Source organism: Amblyomma americanum, unplaced genomic scaffold (genome assembly GCF_052857255.1).
Source record: "Amblyomma americanum isolate KBUSLIRL-KWMA unplaced genomic scaffold, ASM5285725v1 scaffold_19, whole genome shotgun sequence".
Lineage (NCBI taxonomy): Eukaryota > Metazoa > Arthropoda > Arachnida > Ixodida > Ixodidae > Amblyomma > Amblyomma americanum.
In genome coordinates this window covers 1079025-1101920 of record NW_027526491.1, presented here as the reverse complement: position 1 = coordinate 1101920, position 22896 = coordinate 1079025, and the positions used below count along the sequence as shown (strand labels likewise).

Genomic DNA, 22896 nt, shown 5'->3' with positions numbered 1-22896 from the left:
ACCGAGTAGTCGGCCCCGGTGTCCACAAGTGCGGTAACGTCGGTACCGTCGATTGAAATGTTCAGATCAGCAGTTGTAGTCGTAGGTGTACGGGAACGTCGCGGAGTCCGCTCACGGCTGCGGTGCGGCACCAGGCGGTTTCGTTGCGGCGAAGAATTGATGCGGCGAGGCGTGTTATCGGTCTGGTGATCGTCGGTTCGTCGTATAAGCGGTCGGTCATGTTTGTGCAGCAGTGGAGGATCTTGGACATGTCGCAGGTGAGCAACCTTGCCCCCAAAGGTTGTCGCTTCTAGTTTTCCCGACGGGGACTAGGAGACCTTCCACGCGAAATTTCGGCGGAAAAACGTCGCGGAGACGAGAAACGACGTGGAGACGGCGACCGGGCATAGCAGTGTGGTGCTTCGGGTGTCGCGGCCAGGTAATCGCTTATTTCTGGAGGCCATTGACCACGCTGCGGTCGGGGCGCATCGACACGATATCCCTGCAGACCCATACGTCGGTAACGACAGTTGCGGTAGACGTGACCGGGCCCGCCGCAGTGATAGCACAGAGCGCGATAATCGGCGGTACACCAGACGTCGCTCTACCGAGGGAGAACCTGAGAAGGGTGAGGTGGGTGTGGTTGGCGGTGAATGTGGCCAGGTGCATCCGGGAGACTTGGAGGCGGCGGTGGACGGCGAACGGCTGCGGCGTACATCATCATCTGGGGTGTTGTGTTCGGGTGAAGAGGGGCTGGCGGCGTGAACGCCTGTTGGACCTCTTCCCGAATAATGTCCGAAATGGAAGAAACTTGCGGCGACTCCGGGGCTGGAAAGAGCTTTTGAACCTCTCCGCGTACTACGGTTCGGATGGTTTCCCGAGGGATGTCGTGGCTAGAAGCATCGACACCGCTGGTAGACATCAGCGACGGCGGACGCTCGTTCTGTCTGGATCTCATGTCGAGCATCTTTTCCATCGTAGTGGCTCCGGAAACAAATTCGGCGACCGTTTTGGGCGGGCTTCGAGCTAACCCAGCGAAGATCTGCTCCTTGATGCCCCTCATAAGAAAACGCAGCTTCTTCTCTTCGGACATGTTGGGATCAGCCCGGCGGAAGAGCTTCGCCATGTCCTCGGAGTAAACGAGGACGGTCTCATTTGGTAGTTGGACGCGTGTCTGGAGGAGCAGCTCGGAACGTTCTTTCCTGAGGACGGTGGTAAAAGCCTGCAAAAACTGAAGGAGCCCCATGTTGTTATTGTGGCTTCTCGGTTCTCAAACCAAATACGAGCTGCACCCTCCAGTGAAAAAAACACGTGCTGCAGCTTCGAGTTGTCAGCCCACCTGTTGTATTGGGCTATGCTCTCGAACTTCTCGAGCCAGTTCTCCGGGTCCTCACCTGGGAAACCTTGAAAGGTGGGTGGTTCGCGTGGCTGCTGCAGCACGACAGACGGCAAAGAGATGGCATCCGGCATACTGACGGGGGTGTTTGTGGGCACTGATGGTCTCGCTGAGGTCAGTTTCCTGGCGGTCGGACGAGACTGCAGAGGCCCGAACTCTGGTTGCAGTCCTTGCAGCCGCCGGCTACTTTGATGGGTGGGCGTAACTTCGACTCTCAAGGTGTCAAGCGGGCTGGAGTCCCGGCTTCTTGGAGGGGTCCTGAGCATGGGGTGCACTACCCAGCACCTCCACCAAACTGTCACGCTGAATGCGGTGATCACTGAACACAGGAACGCAGGATCCGACGAACGTCTGCACCACAGCTCAAGATCGCTGACACCTCCGCTTCCTCTTCTTCAAGACGGCGCGTGCTTCAAGTCAGCGCTAAGCGAAAAGGCGGAATGCACTGTGTCAATATATAGCAGACAAGGAACATGAAATGAGGGCCTCGTTTGACAAACATGTGAAGGAAACAAACAATCACCGAATCCAAAGTGCCTAGAGGAATATCCATTTTTTTTTTATTTGTAGTGCTGATGAACGTGACAATAGTACATACATTAATCTGTCGCTTAAAGAAAATTACTTATATAAAAAACCATGCCGCCGATGGGATCCGAACCTACGACCTCGGAATATCGCGCCAGGTGCTCTACCAACTCAGCTACGGCGACGGCTGTCCAACCTGCTGCTTACGTGGGTAGTGCCTACCTCGCAACTGTTATATATCTGATGAACTAAAGCGGCTGTTTGGGCTTGTTGGTCAGTGAACATGGTAAAAGAATGCAGCGCGAAAAAAACAAGGACGAACAGAAGTGGACAGGACAGGGCGCTGACTACCAACACATTTATTCAGAAAGATGAGCAGCTTATATAACGCAGTCCAACACCCACGTGACCAAGAAAATAGCAAACGCGTTCAACTATCTAATACAAAAAACAAAACGAAGTACACAATATCAAAGTGATAAAACCGAGAGGACCACGACGAACCGTAAGGTGCACGCATGGAAAATGATCAGTCAGCGACCTTTGCCGCCAATGCAGCACGAGGCAAAACGTAAACGAAAATAACACTATAGTCACCGAACACTAAGTAAAAGACGAAGCTAAAAGCAGGGTCGGGGCCAAACGCATAACAAAACAATACAAAACGCAACGCAAAAGCTGAGTCAACCGTTCACAGTCAAACTGAGTCAAAAAAGTTGAAAGTTCTCTAGAACAAGAATTAAAAGCAGACGTGTTTATAGTGGGCCTAGAAAACTGGACTCCTTGTCTGTAATTAAAATTGAAGGCGTGCTGACGCACTTGTCTCCAGCTTTGGCTATCATCCTTGCCTCAATGATGACCCTTTCAATTTCTGTCCGCGCCCGTGCTCTGACAACCGTGCGCGTGTGACATGGTACGCACCCTTTGCAAGACTTGCAATGGTCGTCCAGGTGCCCGCCGCTTTTGTTACGGACCCTCCGGCGGTGTTCAAACAATCTCTCGTTGAGACACCTGCCGGTTTGCCCAATATACACGCGTCCACACTTCAAGGGAATCTCGTAAATGACACATGTAGCACAATGTGTGAGTGGTTCTACATGTCTAATAGGGCAAACCTTTTTCTTTTGCTTTGTCAGCAGTGTACACGCTCGTGACAATTTGCACGGGGCTGAGAAGACAAGGTTTACGTTGTTTCTTTTTGCAACCTTCTTTAAATTGTGAGACAGCTTGTGAAGATACGGGATGACGGCCAAGGGAGGTCGTCTGGCCTGTTCTAGCTTGCCTGCGTCTTTGCCTTGCACTTTCAATTTCTGGAGAAGAGTCTCTAAAACGCTACTCACTAGTGTTGGTGAGTAGCCAGCACTGTAAAGACGTTGCACTTGGTTGTTAACACTGCTTTGCATCGTATGGGGACAGCTTTTTGTGAGCGCTGCCTGGATGGCAGAAGAAACAATGCCTCGCTTGATCAATTTCGAGTGAGCGCTGTCATGCGGAAGAAGACCTTTCTTAGAGCGAGGGTTGTACGTCCAACAGAGGTGGGTTTGTTTAAAACTAAAAGTACGTCCAAAAACTGAACGTCCTTGCCTCTCGGCGGTTCACATGTAAAGTTCAGTCCCCCAAAATGGGATTTGAAAAGGGCGACAATTTGACACTCTCCACAGAACCAGGTGGGCAACTTCTGAGGACGATCATAAAATCATCCACATACCGGAAGACCAAATGGACCACATCACCCGGGAGAACCTGGCTAATGCGCTTATCGGCTGCCGCCAGGTAGATATCACACAGGACTGGCGCGATTGATGACCCGATGCATGCGCCATTCTTTTGCACAAAGTACTGACCGCTGTACTGAACAACAGTAGATTCAAGGTAGAACTGAAGAAGGCGAAGGAAATTGTCGCTACTCACACCCGAGCTGCTCTGGAAACGCACTTCACCCGACTGTTGGATCACGTCGCGCACCGCTGCGTATAGACCACCGTGCGGAACGGAATAAAACAAGTCTTCAACGTCAATTGTAAAGCCAGTCGTGGCGTCTGAACTGCCTTTGAATCACTGTAACACCTCAGACGAGATCCTTACCAGAAAAGGGTCATCTAAAGGTAGGCCATTCAAGTGGCGTTGTAGGTAGGCACCAACTTCAGCCTGCCACGTACCTCTTTCCGAGATGATGGTCCTCAGAGGGCAGTCAGGCTTATGGGTTTTGCCTGTGAAGAACACTTCCAAGAAGCAGTCTCGGGCATTTTCTGCCGATGATCTTATTCTATCGAGATGGAAACTTGTCAGTAGCTTCAAAGCCAAAGTTTTCTGTCTGCTGGGCCGGAATTGAACCTTCTTGAAATTCTTTTCGAGCGCTACCTCAGCCTTCTCCTTGTACAAGTGGTTAGGGAGGATGACAAATCCGCCTTCTTTGTCGCTTTGCACAGCCATATGTTTTCCCTCCTTGAGGCGTTTAGCAATGGACACGATGGGAGGCTTAGCATGCGTGAGCGAGGCCCCACAGCGACGTAGAACATCGATGCCATCCCCAATGACTCGTGCCTTGTCTTGCTCTGGTACTCGTTGTGCCATCTGCCGCACCATAGCCAGGAGCTGGTACTTGTTTGAAGGTGGCTGAAAGCTGAATTTGGGACCCTTCGCCTTCTTCAGTTCTACCTTGAATTTACTGTTGTTCAGTACAGCGGTCAGTACTTCGTGCAAGCAAAACGCAGCCATAACCTGCGTGAACCTCATCGCTATTTCTTTTTGCAAGGCCAGGATCCTCTCGTTCCATATCAAAAAGAAAATTGTGCCGTTCGAAGTGCGAGTGTTGTTCGGCCCTGTGGAGCCGTCTTGGGGGCATGTTCGGCGTATGTGCAAGATTCTGAAGTCAGAACTCTGGAGACAAGTGCGTCTTTTCCAAGACTGGCTAGGTGTGTTCGCGCCCCAGAGGCCACATTCGACGGAGGTGAGCTGCAGATATTATGAGTACAAAAAGCTCGCAGCACAATCGGCTGAATTCCTATGGCACCAGTACCGTCTGCGCCTTCCAGAAAGGAAGAAGGAAGTGAAGTCGTCTACGACCAACGTCACCGTTCTCGGAGGTGCATGCATCTCGTCTAAGGACTTGAAGGTCCTACAGAAGGGTCCCAATTCAGCTTTCAACCACCTTCAAACAAGTACCAGCTCCTGGCTATGGTGCGGCAGATGGCACAACGAGTACCAGAGCAAGACAAAGCACGAGTCATTGGGGATGGCGTCGATGTTCTACGTCGCTGTGGGGCCTCGCTCACGCATGCTAAGCCTCCCATCGTGTCCATTGCTAAACGCCTCAAGGAGGGAAACCTTATGGCTCTGCAAAGCTACAAAGAAGGCGGATTTGTCATCCTCCCTGACCACTTGTACAAGGAGAAGGCTGAGGTGGCGCTCGAAAAGAATTTCAAGAAGGTTCAATTCCGCCCCAGCAGACAGAAAACTTTGGATTTGAAGCTACTGACAAGTTTCCATCTCGATAGAATAAGATCATCGGCAGAAAAGGCCCGAGACTGCTTCTTGGAAGTCTTCTTCACAGGCAAAATCCATAAGCCTGACTGCCCTCTGAGGACCATCATCTCGGAAAAAGGTACGTGGCAGGCTGAAGTTGGTGCCTACCTACAACGCCACTTGAATGGCCTACCTTTAGATGACCCTCTTCTGGTAAAGAACTCGTCTGAGGTGTTACAGCGATTCAAAGGCAGTTCAGACGCTACGACTGGCTTTACAATTGACGTTGAAGATTTGTTTTATTCCGTTCCGCACGGTGGTCTATACGCAGCGGTGCGCGACGTGATCCAACAGTCGGGTGAAGTGCGTTTCCAGAACAGCTCGGGTGTGAGCAGCGACAATTTCCTTCGCCTTCTTCAGTTCTACCTTGAATCTACTCTTGTTCAGTACAGCGGTCAGTACTTCGTGCAAATGAATGGCGTATGCATCGAGTCATCAATCGCGCCAGTCCTGTGTGATATCTACCTGGCGGCAGCCGATAAGCGCATTAGCCAGGTTCTCCCGGGTGATGTGGTCCATTCGGTCTTCCGGTATGTGCATGATTTTATGATCGTCCTCAGAAGTTGCCCACCTGGTTCTGTGGAGCGTGTCATTCTTGAAATTGTCGCCCTTTTCAAATCCCATTTTGGGGGCTTAACTTTACCTGTGAACCGCCGAGAGGCAAGGATGTTCAGTTTTTGGACGTACTTTTAGTTTTAAACAAACCCACCTCTGTTGGACGTACAACCCTCGCTCTAAGAAAGGTCTTCTTCCGCATGACAGCGCTCACTCGAAATTGATCAAGCGAGGCATTGTTTCTTCTGCCATCCAGGCAGCGCTCACAAAAAGCTGTCCCCATACGATGCAGAGCAGTGTTAACAACCAAGTGCAACGTCTTTACAGTGCTGGCTACTCACCAACACTAGTGAGTAGCGTTTTAGAGACTCTTCTCCAGAAATTGAAAGTGCAAGGCAAAGACGCAGGCAAGCTAGGACAGGCCAAACGACCTCCCTTGGCCGTCATCCCGTATCTTCACAAGCTGTCTCACAATTTAAAGAAGGTTGCAAAAAGAAACAACGTAAACCTTGTCTTCTCAGCCCCGTGCAAATTGTCACGAGTGTGTACAATGCTGACAAAGCAAAAGAAAAAGGTTTGCCCTATTAGACATGTAGAACCACTCACACATTGTGCTACATGTGTCATTTACGAGATTCCCTTGAAGTGTGGACGCGTGTATATTGGGCAAACCGGCAGGTGTCTCAACGAGAGATTGTTTGAACACCGCCGGAGGGTCCGTAACAAAAGCGGCGGGCACCTGGACGACCATTGCAAGTCTTGCAAAGGGTGCGTACCATGTTACACGCGCACGGTTGTCAGAGCACGGGCGCGGACAGAAATTGAAAGGGTCATCATTGAGGCAAGGATGATAGCCAAAGCTGGAGACAAGTGCGTCAGCACGCCTTCAATTTTACTTACAGACAAGGAGTCCAGTTTTCTAGGCCCACTATAAACACGTCTTTTTTTTTAATCACGTCTGCTTTTAATTCTTGTTCTAGAGAACTTTCAACTTTTTTCACTCAGTTTGACTGTGAACGGTTGACTCAGCTTTTGCGTTGCGTTTTGTATTGTTTTGTTATGCGTTTGGCCCCGACCCTGCTTTTAGCTTCGTCTTTTACTTAGTGATCGGTGACTATAGTGTTATTTTCGTTTTCGTTTTGCCTCGTTCTGCATTGGCGGCAAAGGTCGCTGACTGATCATTTTCCATGCGTGCACCTTATGGTTCGTCGTGGTCCTCTCGGTTTTATCGGTTCTTGGCTGACTTTCAGTTACCTAGATATGTATCACTTTGATATTGTGTACTTCGTTTTGTTTTTTGTATTAGATAGTTGAACGGGTTTGCTATTTTCTTGGTCACGTGGGTGTTGGACTGCGTTATATAAGCTGCTCATCTTTCTGAATAAATGTGTTGGTAGTCAGCGCCCTGTCCTGTCCACTTCTGTTCGTCCTTGTCTTTTTCGCGCTGCATTCTTTCACCATGTTATATATATATATATATATATATATATATATATATATATATATATATATATATATATATATATATATATATATATATATATATATATATATATATATATATATATACAGTGTCGAAAACAAATACAAGATATGATAACGCGACGAAAAATGAACAAACAAAAAGCAAAATCAAGGCAATGGAAGGAAAAGGAAAAAAATAAATCCCAAAAAAGGAAAACATTTCCGGCAGACATCAATAAGACAGCGAAAACGAACACAAAATAAAACTGAATAAAATATACAAATACATATTACAAAGAGCAGTCTTAAAAGAACTTGGGATAGTAGTATCGACAATGTACCGTGGTCACATGACCGTTTTTCGTTTAAATCGAATTTTTGCATGTGATGGGCAAATGCGTTGATGCAAGGCAATCGTACTTAATTTTTGCTAGAAACCCTGTCTAGGCTGTGCTTGCGTGCGCCTGCTTGTGCGTGCGTGCTTGTGTGTGTGTGTGTAGGATTCCACACTCCGCTGGGTACACATCCGGGGTACACCCACGGATAAAATGTCATCTGGCACCTGCGATCCTCCACTCGCATTCCCACCAAAAAGCATCCCCCTACCTCAACCCGGCGGAAGACTGCCACCCGCCTACTCACCTACACCCACCCCGCAAAAGAACCCCAGCTACCAGGAAGTCACCTGCACCTTCTACTCTGCACCATCCACCAAAATTCCAGGCTACAGCCTAATGAAAAACCGAGCCGAAATAAAATTTTTGGAGGCAATTAGAGGCGATCATTGTAGAAGCGAAAATGAAAACCGCAATGTAAAACTAATTCTGCTAAATAAGATTTGACGCATCATATCGTATGACTGCCCGTCAATATTTTTTTTTATTTTAAGGCTGCAGCAGTAATAATGGTGCTACCCGAAATCCCGGCGTGGTGTTTCTGAAGTTCCTGCCAGGGATGCCTGCCTCCTCCAGAAGCACCATTCACCAACCACGCCCTATTCTCTCCCTCCTACATGGGGTTCTGTCCATCCATCCAGCCGACCACCTCCCCATCCCACAAACCACCATCCTCAAGCAGCACCCAAAGCCCTACCCCCTTCTTCCGCCCACCGCCACCCTCCAGAATATTATTGCGTCGTGTATGTGAAGTGTGTATGTTGTGGACAGGTGAGTGGGTCAGTAGCCCCTTAGTTAAGGGGGAGGGGTAGGGAGGTGGTTGGTGCTTCTGGAGGGAGGAGGCTTCACTCGCCGAGGCATTACACACACTACGCTGGGGATTTTGCGGAAACATAACTACTGATACTGTCGCAGTAGAACAGAAAAATTGATAATCTCACGCCACCCCCCACGTACCGTAGCCGCGCCTCGATAGGCGGCACACGATCGGCTCACTGATCACAACGGCTATCCCAACGGATGGATGGACGGAAGAGGAGAGCGTCCCTTTTAAAACGGGGTGGCGGCATTTTCCACCATGCTCGGCTTTTTTCTCATTTAGTTTTTTTCTTAAAATTTCTTTAACGGTGTTGCAAATAGGTTTATGCTCGCCATTTTATGTACATACATTTTTATCCGGCACTTCTAATATTATTCATCTCTCTGCTTTTGAGCCACTAATCTTTCAATCACTTTTTGCTAACTCCCATCTCAGATTCATTATCATGGTCATCGCTATCTCTGAAACCTGGGTCTCAGGGGGAGTGATGTGCCTGCATCGACAACCGGATGGATGCCACCACATTCCAGAAAAAAAAATGTTGAATTGTTTCCGCAGATTTACTACACGCTGTAAATGTGTGATCTTCTTGGTTATATTTCTTTTTTGTAGCTTTGTGTTCTAAGACACTCTGACCTAGCTTCACAGAGTACGGAACTGCCTCTTGAGTTATTATAGAACGATCCTTCCTGATCTGCATTTTCAAAATCGGTGTATCTGAACAGTCTGCTTCTCTTTCAAGGAAGTTTTTACCTTCTGCATTTTTTATCCGTTGTTTAAAGCCCTTTACTTCTCGGTCCTGCGTACTTACTGGATGGTTTCCTGGTTATTTTTTCTCATTTTGAGTCAAAGCGCTTTCTGTACATGTATTTAGATACCCTAGCTGCTCACCACTTATCGTCCAATTTCCTTAGGCGTTCTTCACAAAATATTTTACTCTGAGCTTCCAGTGCTTCGAACAAAGCCCAGCCCATAACCTCCTTTACTGCCTCGTTAGTGGTTTTGCATTGGGCATCTGGTGGCAATATTCCAACATCTCCCTTATTTAGTTCTAATCTCTACTGAACTTCTGCCTTTATAGGCACAAAACCCTGTTCCAAAATTAAGTATTGGCACTATTACCTCAGTACTATCACTATTATCTCTCAGTACTTCATATTTGTTGTACCCCCATAATCCTCTATGTTTCACTATCCCGGCATCTCTTCGCTCTTTTGCCCTAACAGACTGTTCGTACTTTTTCGTGTATATGTTGCCTTCGTTTACCCACACTCCAAGACTCTGGGCATTTCATGGCCTTGTACTGTAAGCACGTGATCTGTTGTATTGTTAACAAATCATCACACCTGACTTAGTTGCGCTAAAACTGAAAGTCAGAACGTCTCCTTCACCTTCACAGCAACTAACCAGAGTTTGCAAATCTTCCTGGCTATCAGCTAGCAGTAAAATAACGTCCGCATACATTAAACCCGGTAGCCTTTGTTCAATGACCTATCTGCCTAACCTGAATAACAAATTTTAACATAGATTACTTCTTTCAGCCTGCTTTTCATATTTATCATATAAAGCATGGACAGCAGCGATGATAGAGGATGATCTTGCCTTAATCCTTTGCGTACTTCGACAGTTGTCGCACTTCTTATTCCTTGCCATGTAATTTCAACTTTATTATTTCGGTAAATTTTCTGTAGGCAATCAATTAGCTCATCACCGATACCTTCATCCTTTAGTATGTTGCTCAGGAGTTTCATGTTCACGTTGTCGCATGAACTGCTCATGTCCAGAAGGGCTAAATACAGAGGTCTGTTTTCCGCCTTAGCTGTTTCAATGCATTGGGTAAGCACGAACAGGCTGTCATCTAAGCGCCTACCCCTTCTCAACCCTGTCAAAAGTTCTAAGAGTACATGATTACTTTCTACCCATGGCAACTCACACCGTCATGTGTGCCAACTGGCTCACGAAGACGAGAAACCACCGCCAACATATCGGCCTACCGCTGGTGAGGGGCCGTCGGGTCAAGGGTGCAGGTGATTTCGTTTGCTCAAACCACGTTTGAGAGCAGCACGATAGTGGCGTGCAATTGCGTTAGTCACGTGGTTTATTTTGTATTTCGCGGGCTTTCCTCGGAGCTGGGAAAAAACACACACGTGAGGATTTCCTTATCGTAAATGATTGAAGGGGGGTTTCTGAAGGTGCTCGACAACTCTTCAAATAAAATTTGTTGTCTAAAGTCAATATTTATTAATTGAGAAAAAAAATGTGCCTGTAGAGCGCAAGATGGCTGCCGCCAATATGCAACTAGTTTCACTCACATGTCTCTAATAATTCCTTTTTTAACCCTTGGGTCAAATTAGCTGACACACCCGTATACAGCCGTTTGGATAATCTGAGTTGGTCTTGCAATCCGGTTTTTTGTGTCCCGTTTTTCTTCGCTGTTCCTGCCATCCGGAATTTATCTGCTGAGGCGCAAGCGGGCATAATCTGTGCTCTGCATCCATTGAATTTACATAAACTCACAATTCCACCTTCATGGCTCTTACACTTGTCTCCTCTTTTCAAGCCTCTGGGTCCTTCCTGAACCAAAATGGTGACCCCAATCAGAGCACTGCACGGGCCCATTTTTTTCGGCACGACCAAGCCAGAGCCCGCTGATCCCATGTCTCACCCGGCCCGGGCCCGGCTGTACCGAAGGCCGCTTTGGACCCAGCCTAAAGGGAAAGGTTTCATAGAGTCTCGCAATGCAGTGGCTACATGAGCGGCCTTTTCGAGACACACATGTAGGATGTGGAAGCAGATCACTGGGAGGAAGGTTTACGTATCGGGCTCCAATTTCAATCAGTTTGTCGGCGAGCTTAACGAATCCATCTCCATGAACAAATATAAACGGCCGCATATCGTTGACGCATAAGCCCACACAAGCAACCGTCATGCTCTCTTTAATTCTTTCTGGAATTGTGGAAGCATTCGCAACAAAAAATAAGTGATGTTTTAGCAATAAAAATATGACACACACACATCTCGACTCAGGGGCGAGGTTCCGCTTTGGCTGCAGTGGTACCTAAAGGAAGCTTTGCATTCACCGCATTTTACAGGTCTTATCCGTGCCGAGTCGTCGATTGACAACTTCAAGGATTTTTTTTTTCAAACACCATCTTTTTCAGCATTCTTTACAACAAGTTTGAACTACCCAGACGAAAGTCCTTCCTGGATCTTTCCAATGGTTTGTCGTGGACAGCAATTGCACAAAAAGAAAAAACCCGCTAATGAGACAGATTTGAACCAATGTCAGAATTCCTTGCAATTCTCAGGCGCCATTTCCCCTGTCCTTAGTACGCCGCTGTTCTAAATGCCCTTACGCTCTTCTACTACCCCGTAGCTCGTCTTGATGACGTCTTTCAGTTCTCTTAGGTCTCCAGTCTTGTTTTCTTCATGATGGTATGCTTGCGTTTCGTCTTCTTTTCAATTCTTCCTGCTCTTTCTTTCTTTTCTTTTTTATTTGTATGTCCTCCTTCACTACTGTCGCAACTCGCTTTCGCCCTTAAGAATTTATTACGACACGTAAAAACCTGTAGGCACGTGGTGCGGCTGCTGTTTAGGGCAGCCTTCAGCCCTTATAAAGCTTCCCATCGCAGCTTAGCTGACCGAAAGTGACTATACATTCGTTTCAGTTCTTGCGTATTGCTTCTCCCTTTGAAGAAATCGACAAGCCCCTTGGGGTCCCAGAAAGCCGCGTTCGCTGCTTTGCGACCATGAGATCTCATGTAGTACGACCGCGGCCGCATCACGTGTCGCATAGTTTCGGAGGCGGCGCGGTTTGCTGCACCTAGCGTGCAAACTCGGCACTATTGGGAATGTATGACACGAGCGACTTCAGATGAACGGGACAAGCGTTTATACACTTCCACTGCAGCCCCTCGTGTCGCGCTACATGCATTCCCAATAGCAACACGAACCAACTCACCCAGCTGAAAGTATTAAGAGGACTCGGCACTGTTTCCGTGTAGTCGACGCCAGCCTGCTCGCCACTGGCTGTTGCATACACGCATACCTGCTTCAGCCTCACACGCACGTGCGCACACACATGAATGCACATATTTATGGGCGCACATACAGAGGCGCGCGCACGTAGTACCTCGATGGAATGATACGCGAACAACCCGATGCCAACACCCCCCGCTGTTGAAATTTATTTTCATCGCGCGTTTACCTAGGTGGTACAAGAAAGACCTTAGGGTCGTCCTAGATTGTATCATGGACGAGTATAGGGTCTTTTTGCTATCACCGAAGTAAAAGCGCGGTGAAAAAAAATTGAAACAGCGGGGCGCGTTGGCGCCGGGTTGTTCGCGATTTATTCCATCGAGGTAGTACGCCCGCCGCTCTGTCTAAACGCGGGAAGGTATCGCCAAACTGCGCAAGATAGCTTGACTCTTTCTTTTTCTTTTAAGGTATCTCTTCTCTTTTTTTCCTTCGGGCAGCGGTACTGCGGATTTCTTGCAAGAGGCCGACAACAGCACTTGGAGGCTAAAATCTGACCCCACACTCAAACCTACATAGATGGGATGCGCGAAAAAAAAAAGATTGTCTCCCTGCTCCCGCGTGGCCCTCGGCTTGTGTCTTCCATATTCGCAAAGTTACCTCGCCGTTGGGCATCCTTTGGGCGCGACAAGAAAGGTTTCATACTGCGTGCTGTTAGAGATCCAGGGAGCGGAAAAAAAAACAAGACCGAGTGGCTACAGTAGTACCGAAAACGTGCGCAAAGCTTTAGTTGGAAGAAGGTGCGCGTGGTCGACTCCTTCCCCACGCCATTGCATCCGCCTCTGACACGAAGGAAGTCGGGACGTTGTCTAGTGTGATGAGAGGGATTGCAACTAGTAGGGACTTAACTGATCCCGGAAGAAACCTGCGCGGTTTGAACCGCGAGCCAGGCTGGGCATGGGCTTTTGGATGGACCCTGGCCCAGCCCAGGAGCTAGGAAAATCCGTGTATCCCAGCCCGGGCTCGGCCGGCGGGCAGGCTGCTGCCTGTGCTCTCGGGTAATCCAGCCACCGTGCAGTGTTCTAACCTGAATGCTGGCGCAAAACCTACAGCAAGAGCTTTTTGATAATGGGCAATACGAACGCTCTAAATAACAGGCAAATGTAAGAAAAAATTTCCAGTAAACTCCTAATGGAACAGAACAGTTTGGATCGGAAGGTACTATAGTTCGAAAAGCCTTGCTGGATTTTGTTTTCTGCTCTGTTCTGCACTGTTCGGTGCTCACCGAAGCGCCGATTTTCACCTTCTGTCCTCCCTTTACACGCACCGCCTATTGTTAACAGTCATGCCACTGGTGTCCACAACGAAGTTAAGCTACTCTGCCGATCGGCACCTAGGATAGGCTTCTCACCCATATACTATGCCTCCTAGCCCGATGCGCGCGACGCTCGAATCTAGAGTAGGAAAATATTGCTAGACTGCCATTCGCAATCTATCCTTCGAGCTTCTTTCGCACCTCGAGGTTATCAGAATTCAGTGCATATTCTTCTAATCTGCTGCGCAAAAACTACGAAGTCTCACTTTATGGTGATGGGACTTGCTTCGGTGCAGCAAAATTGCTAATATTCGAGAAGGAATTAATTACAACAATAGCTTTGCAAGCCACATAAAATGATCTTTGATGCCCGAGGATATCACATATTCAAAGATCGTATGCCCAATGCTATGTGCGGCTTTGGGCCTGCGCATTTTAGGCTCGCATTGCCATTTAGCGAGCGAAAATAAGCACTGTAATGCCGTAAAAGTTATTCGCTCAGTGAGCATTGCACTATACGCAACAGCAAGCGACAAGGAACATAATCTTGGCTATTAGGTGATGGGCTCCGAGCGAGACTCACGTCGCAGTGCCAGGGGCTCCAAATTTCGAATTCCGCGCACCAGTGTGAGAAGTCCAATGCTGCACTCGGCCGACACGTCGGCCTCCAGGAGCTTCCTCGTCAACGACGGGGCGGCCCGGTCCATGGCACTGGCGATCCATTCTTTCAGCTTGCTTACATAGCTTACGTTTTGCTGCTCCTTCACTCATGCGGAGGAATCCCCGTCGGACCCGCTGCCACTGAGTCAACACGGGAGGCACCCGTAAAGAAGCACTGTCACCACGATGAGAACCACTTTTTGCACAGTCATGATGTCGCGCAAACCTCCTAAAACATTTGAAGGGGTGCAAGTTGGCAAAATGACATGAAGGCTGCTTGCAGATACTTAATTAGGCTGATGCATATCTTACAAAGTTGTTTTCTGGTCAACTAAAATTCAGAAAACACCTTACGCGTTCGCAACCACCATAAGCACTTGGCGAATGATCCCCCTTGGGAAGTGAAGCCCCAAACAGCTCAACGGCATGAGAGACCCAGCAGGAGCGTCAAGAGAATAGGTTCACACGTGAGAAAGGTGGCTACTCGCCTTTAACTCCTCTTATAAAGCGCCGTCATGACGCTCATACGGCACGTGGCTTCACAAAGAGGCCCTGCGGAAGGTGAGACGGTAAGAGGACCAGTATGATAGGCTCTTCGCCATCGCCTTCTTCCTTGACAAAGACTTTACGATTCCTTGTGGCTTGGGTTGATTTGGCACAAAAAAAGCGTTCAGCTCTTTTATTTATGACTTTATTAGGCATTGTCAAATCGGTTTGGCTCAATGGCCGACGTTTCCTGGCAGGATTTCAGCGCTTGTGAAACATACTTGCAACCTGCTCGACTACTAGGGGCTTTCCGGCGCACAGCTTACGTAAAGATGGTCCGTGGACGCTGGACGTTTCAAATAACTTCACCATGCGCTGGGCCTGTTTCGTGCCCGATAGACTGTGATCCTAACGACTTCGCTGTGTTTAGCTTTTCCTGTATTACGCACCTTCAGTATAGTGCCGACAACGCTGCATGCTGCGAATTCCCGTAACAGTTTTTGCGTTAGGTGCGAGAGCATTAACGCCGTATTTTGTGCCAACAATGAACTGCCACTCATAACTCGCGTTTATACAGTTAATTCTTAATTAATCAAACTCGATTTAATTCTAACTTCCGGTTTTTACTAGCTAACTCCTTGGCCCCATAAAAATTAAGTGAAATGAAGAGGCTGAACTTTATCTGAACTCCGCCTAATTCGAAATAAGTTCGTGCTTCCTTCGCGTTGGAGTTGCAAAGGTTCGGCTTACCTTTTTTTCTAAATTGATGTTTCTGGGTCGTCTTTATCACTACTTATAAAGGCCTTGAGCTGGGCGGGGTAAATTGGAAAATTGCAATTATTTCACGTTTCGAACGTACTACTACACTGGGAACATTATTTTTATCCTATAAAGTTTACATAGATTGGAAGGTAGTTGCGAGCTACAATGAATGAACCACCGCGTCTGCAGTTGCCAGTAGCCATTATATCTTAATTTAACATTCGCCTCACGGCGGTTTCTATAAGGAAGTGAAGTTATAGCCGCTTATTTTTATGCGCTGCGTACCACACGTACACTCGTAAACAGACATTATGGACTACGCTTCGGATGTTAATGGGTATTTTATGCTTATCCAAGTAAAAGCCTCTTGCGCGTTAACGCATCAAAGTGGCGGGCATATATTTACGAGAGGGGAGATATGCAACTCCGAAGTGTGCCCTGTATCATTCTGTGCGCGACTTTACGTAATGGCTTATTTTTTTCCACTGAGCTTTTACCTTTTGCCAAGCGTCATTTTTGCTACTTATTCTGCCCTTCGTTTCCTACTCCATTCGCTCTCTTCTCCACGCTTTTGCTGTTTGCGTCTTCGTTTAATCAGTAAGATGGAATGATGTTTTTTTTCCAAAATGTAGCTCTGTGATGGCGTCGTGCGTTTAATATATCTGTGAGTTCTGTCTACGTGAAGCGCTCTTAAAGTCCAGCTGTCCCTTTTGAATCAGATTTTACTAAAGCCCTAGCAACCGTCCCTTCACCAACATCTTGATGGCTACCACAGTTTTTCTACTCTTGTTTACATAGTCGGTAAGGATTTTTTCCTTGAGTTTCTGTTAATATGGTTATTCTGATTACGGTCCACTCCAGATAATTAAGCAACCCGGAATTGAATTGGTATTGGTCTGTTCTTTTTCTGAATTTCATGAGCGACTACAATGTCACCGTTTTTTATTTTATTATATTACATCAAAGCACCACTTTTGTAATGGCGCCTCCTCATTTTGAAGTCATGGCGCTCAATTGCGCAATTTAAGATTGCTTTCTTTTTTGCTTTATTGCAAGTAGCAGCAGAGTCAAAGATGTTTTAGTTAAGCTGACGCACTTGCTAAACAGAGCTGGTGGCTGCTTTGCTGCCATCCTGGAACATATTGTGCAAATGTGGAAAGCCTATCAGGTCGCTCTGCAGGTTACTCTTGTCAAAGATGTCTGCGCACCTTATGATTTCGGAACAACTTCACAAGGCATTTCGTTTCCCAATTTCGCCTAAATGGAATACCCTGAAAAAAATGGCTGTGGTTTAGCTCTGGTTAAACCTGGCGTGACGTGATAGCTACAGCGGGCCGAGTGAAACTCGCTCAGTCGAATTGCAAAGTCAGTCTTTCACCGCTGCGTTTCGCTGGGCGTTCCTTCTTCATCTTCGTCCCTGCACGAGGGTTCACTATTTCCCCCTCTCCACTCCACGCCCACTCGGTTTCGCCGCCGCGCCGCGCCACTGGCAGCTGCCATGGCGGCCACGGCGCCGCCAGGCTGAAGGCTCCAAATGCTATCGTAATGTAGGCGAGCGGCGCGCACACCAGCTGCGTGCTCTGACGTCACTCCGCGCATGCGCACAACTGAGGAGGAGGGCGGCGTCTGCTCCGCCGTCGGTGCAGCAGCGAGGCGCGCACACCAGCTGCGGGCTATGATGTCACTCCGCGCATGCGCACAGCTGGCGAAGCGTTGGTGCCACGGCTTAGCGCGCATCCACGCTGACCTCGCAAAGTGGCTGGCATAGTGCAGCTATCACTACAAAAATATAAAGTACATGAAACCGCTCACCAAATCTGACAACTTCAATTTTACTCAGCTTCTATACTTTCTGATTCAGAGTGCCGCAAGTAAGTGAAAGGGCAAGAAATGTGTAAACATTTGTGAGCCAATATGCCCGACTGCATGCTGCGATTAGTGCTCAATTGTTCCACAGTTGTCATCATCAAAATCAGCCACCTTGGATAGTGTACAATGGTGAAATTAATTTTGCACTTCTTCAGTTTTGCGCACCTCAGTGCCTACTTAGCGCCCCTCATTACTATTCAGAGCATACGCCTTGACTTTGACTGCCCGCAGTAGTATGGAAGGACGCCGGACTAGAAGGATGAGTCGTCGCGAGGATAAATGCATATATTTTGACTCGGATAGCCTGAAAAGATCCATCAACTACTTTCTATCTGCTGTTGCTGCTTAATCAGACTTTTTCGCAAAGTCATACATGGATAGTGCTCTACGCGCTTTCGTAGAGCGCTTGGGTTGCGAACTCCACACTTTGTAGGCATCATTCCCGAGTGGCCTCGGGGTCTGAACAATAACCTATTGGACATGAGCTCCGGCACGGAGAGCGACTGACTTCCAAAGATTCAAAAAGTACGTCGAGGCCCAGGATGCGCTGTGGTGACAGCTTACGCAGAAGAGTGCATGCTGTTCATGCAGTCGAGCCTCTAGTCTAGTCTGGGGAGCATGTACGGGTTATTCGCGAGAAAAAGAACTGGCAAAGTAGGAAATTATTTCCCTGTTCTCTCCCCTTGAGGTTATCAATTCATGGTGCCAAAGACAACATCCATTTACTGATCTCTTGAAAATTTTTTGTTGACACCATGGATGAATTCGACTGTAAAACGGGCCATACATTCATTGAAAATTTTCTCATAAATGTTGCTTTATAGCAATTCAAACATAATTAACCAGAAATCTGTTTATTAATTTGTTGGCACTGGAATATAACAACTTATCTGCATTATTACGCATGTGCGCTACCGTATACACTCGTGTAAGGGCCGCGCTTTTTTTCCGCGATTTTGATGGGGTGCGGGCCTTCCACGGAAGTGTGAAATTTTTGTTCAATTTTCGATCCACGTATGAAAAAACTTTTTTAATTGTACCGTATATACCTAACGATGGGATATCTGGCGTCTAGCTGCTAACATCCTCTGTAGTTGTCTTCATCGGTATCGCTGCTCGGGCTCGGCTCGTCGCCGCTGCTCGCGTCATCCGCACGTTCATGTATCCAATCGTCCTCAGTGCCTTTGATGGCATTGGAAACCCCGGTGACCTTAAAACCGTCTACAATAATGTCTGTGGACACCGCAGGCCGCGCGTTTAAAATCCAAGAGCAGATCAGCTGAACTGACGCCCTCCTTAGTCGTCCGGTCGGCGTTTTCTCGTGGTGGCCCACTGTCATTCATTCAGAGTACCGGCGTCGGAATTCTGCCTTAAACGGCCTATTAACAGACGCATCCCGTGGTTGCTGCATACTTTTTAAACCGCCGGCGATAACCGCCAGATGCGTACGAGCTTCTGCAAGACGAGCCTTCACGCGCTCTGTGAGGTGGCCCCGAAAGTGTTCAATACGAGCAGGGCCTTCCGTCGGAGCAGGGCTCCCGGCCGGTTAGCCCACGCCGTTTTCACCCAGCCAACCACTAGTACCTCGGACATCCAGCCCTTTTCTTGCACTCTGACGATTATTCCATTCGAGAACCTCTTCTTGGGCAGCGTCTGTCGCTTAAACACTACGTACGGGGGCATCTCCCTTCCGTCCTCTGTGATAGATAGAATTACAGTGCAACGCTGACGCTCGGCACCGCTCGTGAGCGCAAGGACGCTCTTCGCGCCGGCTTGGCTGACCGTCGTGTTCTCAGGAGCACCGAACTAAACAGGTGTTTGGTCCGTGTTTCCTATGTGGTGTAGGTGGTACTCGTGCTCTGCTGTTGTCCGGCGGCGGATGCTCAGTTGTTGTGGCTTCATAAATCTCCGAAGCCATCCCTCGCTTCCCTTGAAATCCGTCGGTGAAAGGTTCATGTGGCGTGCGATTCCAAGGGCCTTGACGTGGAGCGTCCCTGTTGACAACGCGTAGCCGTCTTTCCTGATGTCCGTGACGTATTTCATGATCTCCTTCTCGAGTGTTGGAAATTTGCAAGGCTTGCCGCGGAATGCTTTCCTAGTCTTGTTTGTTGGGGCAAGCTCCTCCATTTGGTCACACCAAGCACGCACTTGTCGTCGACGTGGAAACTCCGGCCGGCTCCACGTTTTCCATTCTGTTCGGCGTATGCCACAACTTGAAGTTGGAACGCAGCATCATACGCGGTTAAGCGTTTTTTTTTCTTTTCCATCACAAGCGGGTGTCGTCAAAATGAACGGCGGCACAACGGATCAATGACGCCGACGAGAAAAGCGACAAGATCTCCCGGATAGTGCCGCGCGCCAGAAGCTCACAGATAGCGCAGCGGGGAAGCCGCAGTACAGCTGTTGCCATCTGGTGACTCCCGCGAAATGCGCCGTACGCGAGACGCGACGACGATGCCATTTGCTGGCGAGAATTTTTTCTTTTCTAAATTTGGACTGCCAAGTTGGGGGGAGCGGCCCTTACACGAGCGCGGCCATTAGTCGCGTGTATACGGTATGTGTGCTGTTAACAAACTAATGAGAAGCGCTGAAGCGCTTAAGTTTCAAACAGAGGAAGAGGCAACAGCCTAGTACTTAGAAAGGACGCTTCATGGGCCTTGATAGCACAAGACTTGTGGTCTCAGAATAAATGTTTTCCACACTAAAATAACAGCGGTAATTTTTACGACCGGATGGTGTCCCGCAGCAGTGGAGTAGTGGTTTAAGCATCCGCCTTGTATTGCAGGAGGTGCGGAGTTGGATGCCTAGTTCCGCAGAGTTCTCACCGCTGATAGAATGGGTCCAAGCTTTCCATTGTTCTGGTGCCCGGTTTATTTAGGGTGAAATTGCTTAAAAAAATGATGTCATCAAACTTTGAATAGAAGAAAATATCTTACGCCATGGCGCACTGTGGCCACAGATGCCCATATGCCATAAAAAAATATTAAATATCATCATGACCGAGTGGGCACATGATTTCTATTTCGAAGAAAACAAATGTCAGTGTTGTTGGCCAATGATTCATGCGGCTTGATGGGAGTTGCAATAAAAACGTAACAATAAGCATCGGTAAGTGCAGTGGGCGGAACGCGCAGCTTGAGGAAGTCGACTCGAAGTGGTAAAGATGATGCACAGAGCCTTCGGTCCTTGGTGGCGATCTCGCGGCGCCAGTTTTCAGTGAGGCAGTGAGCATCTGAAATCTTAAGAAAAAAAATTACAGCGACTTAGACTAAAAGTACCACGAGTTATGAGCTCTCACCGGCTCGAGAAATGATTAGCGCAATGACGCCGTCACAACGCCCCAACGAAATTTCCGCGAGAAATACGCCGACACGGAGTAGTGGGCTTTGTTGTACAGTGTGTTTGTAGGCCCTGTCCTCTGAGCGTTGATCCTCTGTTAGGCCTGCAGCACGTATAGGCGCTGGCGTCCGGCACACGTGCAGCGTTCCGATAGCGACACGACAGATGAGCAGCCTCGCCGCTCGTGGTGTTACGAGAATGATCCGAAAAATTTCTGTGCTTACTTTGTTGATAAAAAATGTACATTACACGCTTAAATTGGAATAGCATAGCCTAGAAAGTAGCCACCTTGTGCAGCAACGCACCCTCCCAAGTGTTGCTGCCACTGCTGGGAAGCGGCCTGGCAATCTTTTTTTGCGTAATCACGTGCGAAATATTTTCAAATTTGTGGTCGGCCTCTGCAATCATATGAAAATGGAAGCTATTGAGCTGCACCTTCATTCGCGGGGAAAGGAAAAAGTTAGCAGGCGATAAATCTGGGGAGGCTACAGAAGCCACAACATATTGTGCGTGACGATAAATTCGCCAAAGAGGTGTGCTCAGTGGTAGAGTACATAATGCTAAACGTTGTCTCCTCAGCTTAGGGGTCAGCAGTTCGAGGACCAACTGGACAGCGACACGCAGCCTGATCAATACCACCTTTTGGGTTGCCTACACGGACCCGTTTGTCATTATCTCTAGTCCTACGTTCCTCAACCCAAAGTTCCGTGATATATAGGTTCCATGTTTTCCGCGATGTCGCGCATGGCTTGTGTTCGAGATGTGTAATCGTCTTCAAAGGACGCTGAGCTCTGAAGCTCGTGCCACTTGAAACTTTTGGCACGACTGATTGCCCCATCACTGTACTCTTGCGACAGGATAATTAACGTCTCTGTGGCCGAATCGTTCAGACTAACGCAACATTTCATGTCAGCTCATTGTTTCCACTTTTTCTGCCTGGTGCAATTGAAAATTGCCCCACACATTTGCCTACGAAGCTACGTCCAAAGCAACTCTCCATCTTGCCTCAGCAGAGTATTTTGGCACAGTGCCTTATTGTTTTGCGTCATTACTCCCGTGAGCGCACCTCTGTGCTGCCATTTGATGACGTGTAATGAGCTTGTCCAGAGTCATTTTGATACTACCTTGCATCATAAATGCGGTAGCCACTACTGCACGCGCGCACTGCTTCTAATCGCACGGGGAGCAATTGAATGAGGTTAGGTTCGGACGATTCCGGTGTGTTTTCCTGAGAGGCGTTTGGCGGGCCTTGTTCCAACAGCGCGTCTCATTTGATGATGACGAAGGCCCAATGAGGCGCGAGGCATGGGCGTCTTACATGGTGTGGTCACGTGATCGTGGCTCCACCATCGTAAGGTGGATCACGCAAACACGCTCAACCCACCACAGAAAAAAGTAGCGTGTTACACGAGAGGCGAAGAGTATGGGAACGCACCGGCAATAGAGTTCTAGTATTTCGTTTACGTGCTAGCGTAGACATACACGAGATCACCGTACGCCTGCTGCACATGCGCAGTAGCCCCATCTGGCCCCGGACACTGCCACCGCGCCCAAGTAGCCCAACACATCGGCCCTATATTAGATATCTCCATGCAAGGCTGGACCCTAGGTAGGCTCAGAGTTGCCGGTGTGTTTCTGATATTATATATGCGTGTCATTAACACATGCAATGATTGCTTGCCCATCACATCCCGAGTATTGCTTTAGGCTTAATAAAACTCTGGCAATCATGGGCCAGGTTAGCCAGGGATCCCTCACTGTTTTGCCACAATTGGCTATGCCATTCTAAGATGTTGATTATATTAGCCTAGGTTTGCACTGACTTATA

At 48.2% G+C, this 22896-nt stretch overlaps 1 pseudogene; it reads right to left on the bottom strand.

Annotated features, from left to right (window-relative positions):
• Window positions 1-19412, bottom strand: part of LOC144111957 (nose resistant to fluoxetine protein 6-like) — a 76936-nt pseudogene extending 57524 nt beyond the window's left edge.
• Between the last annotated feature and the right edge of the window lie 3484 nt (window positions 19413-22896).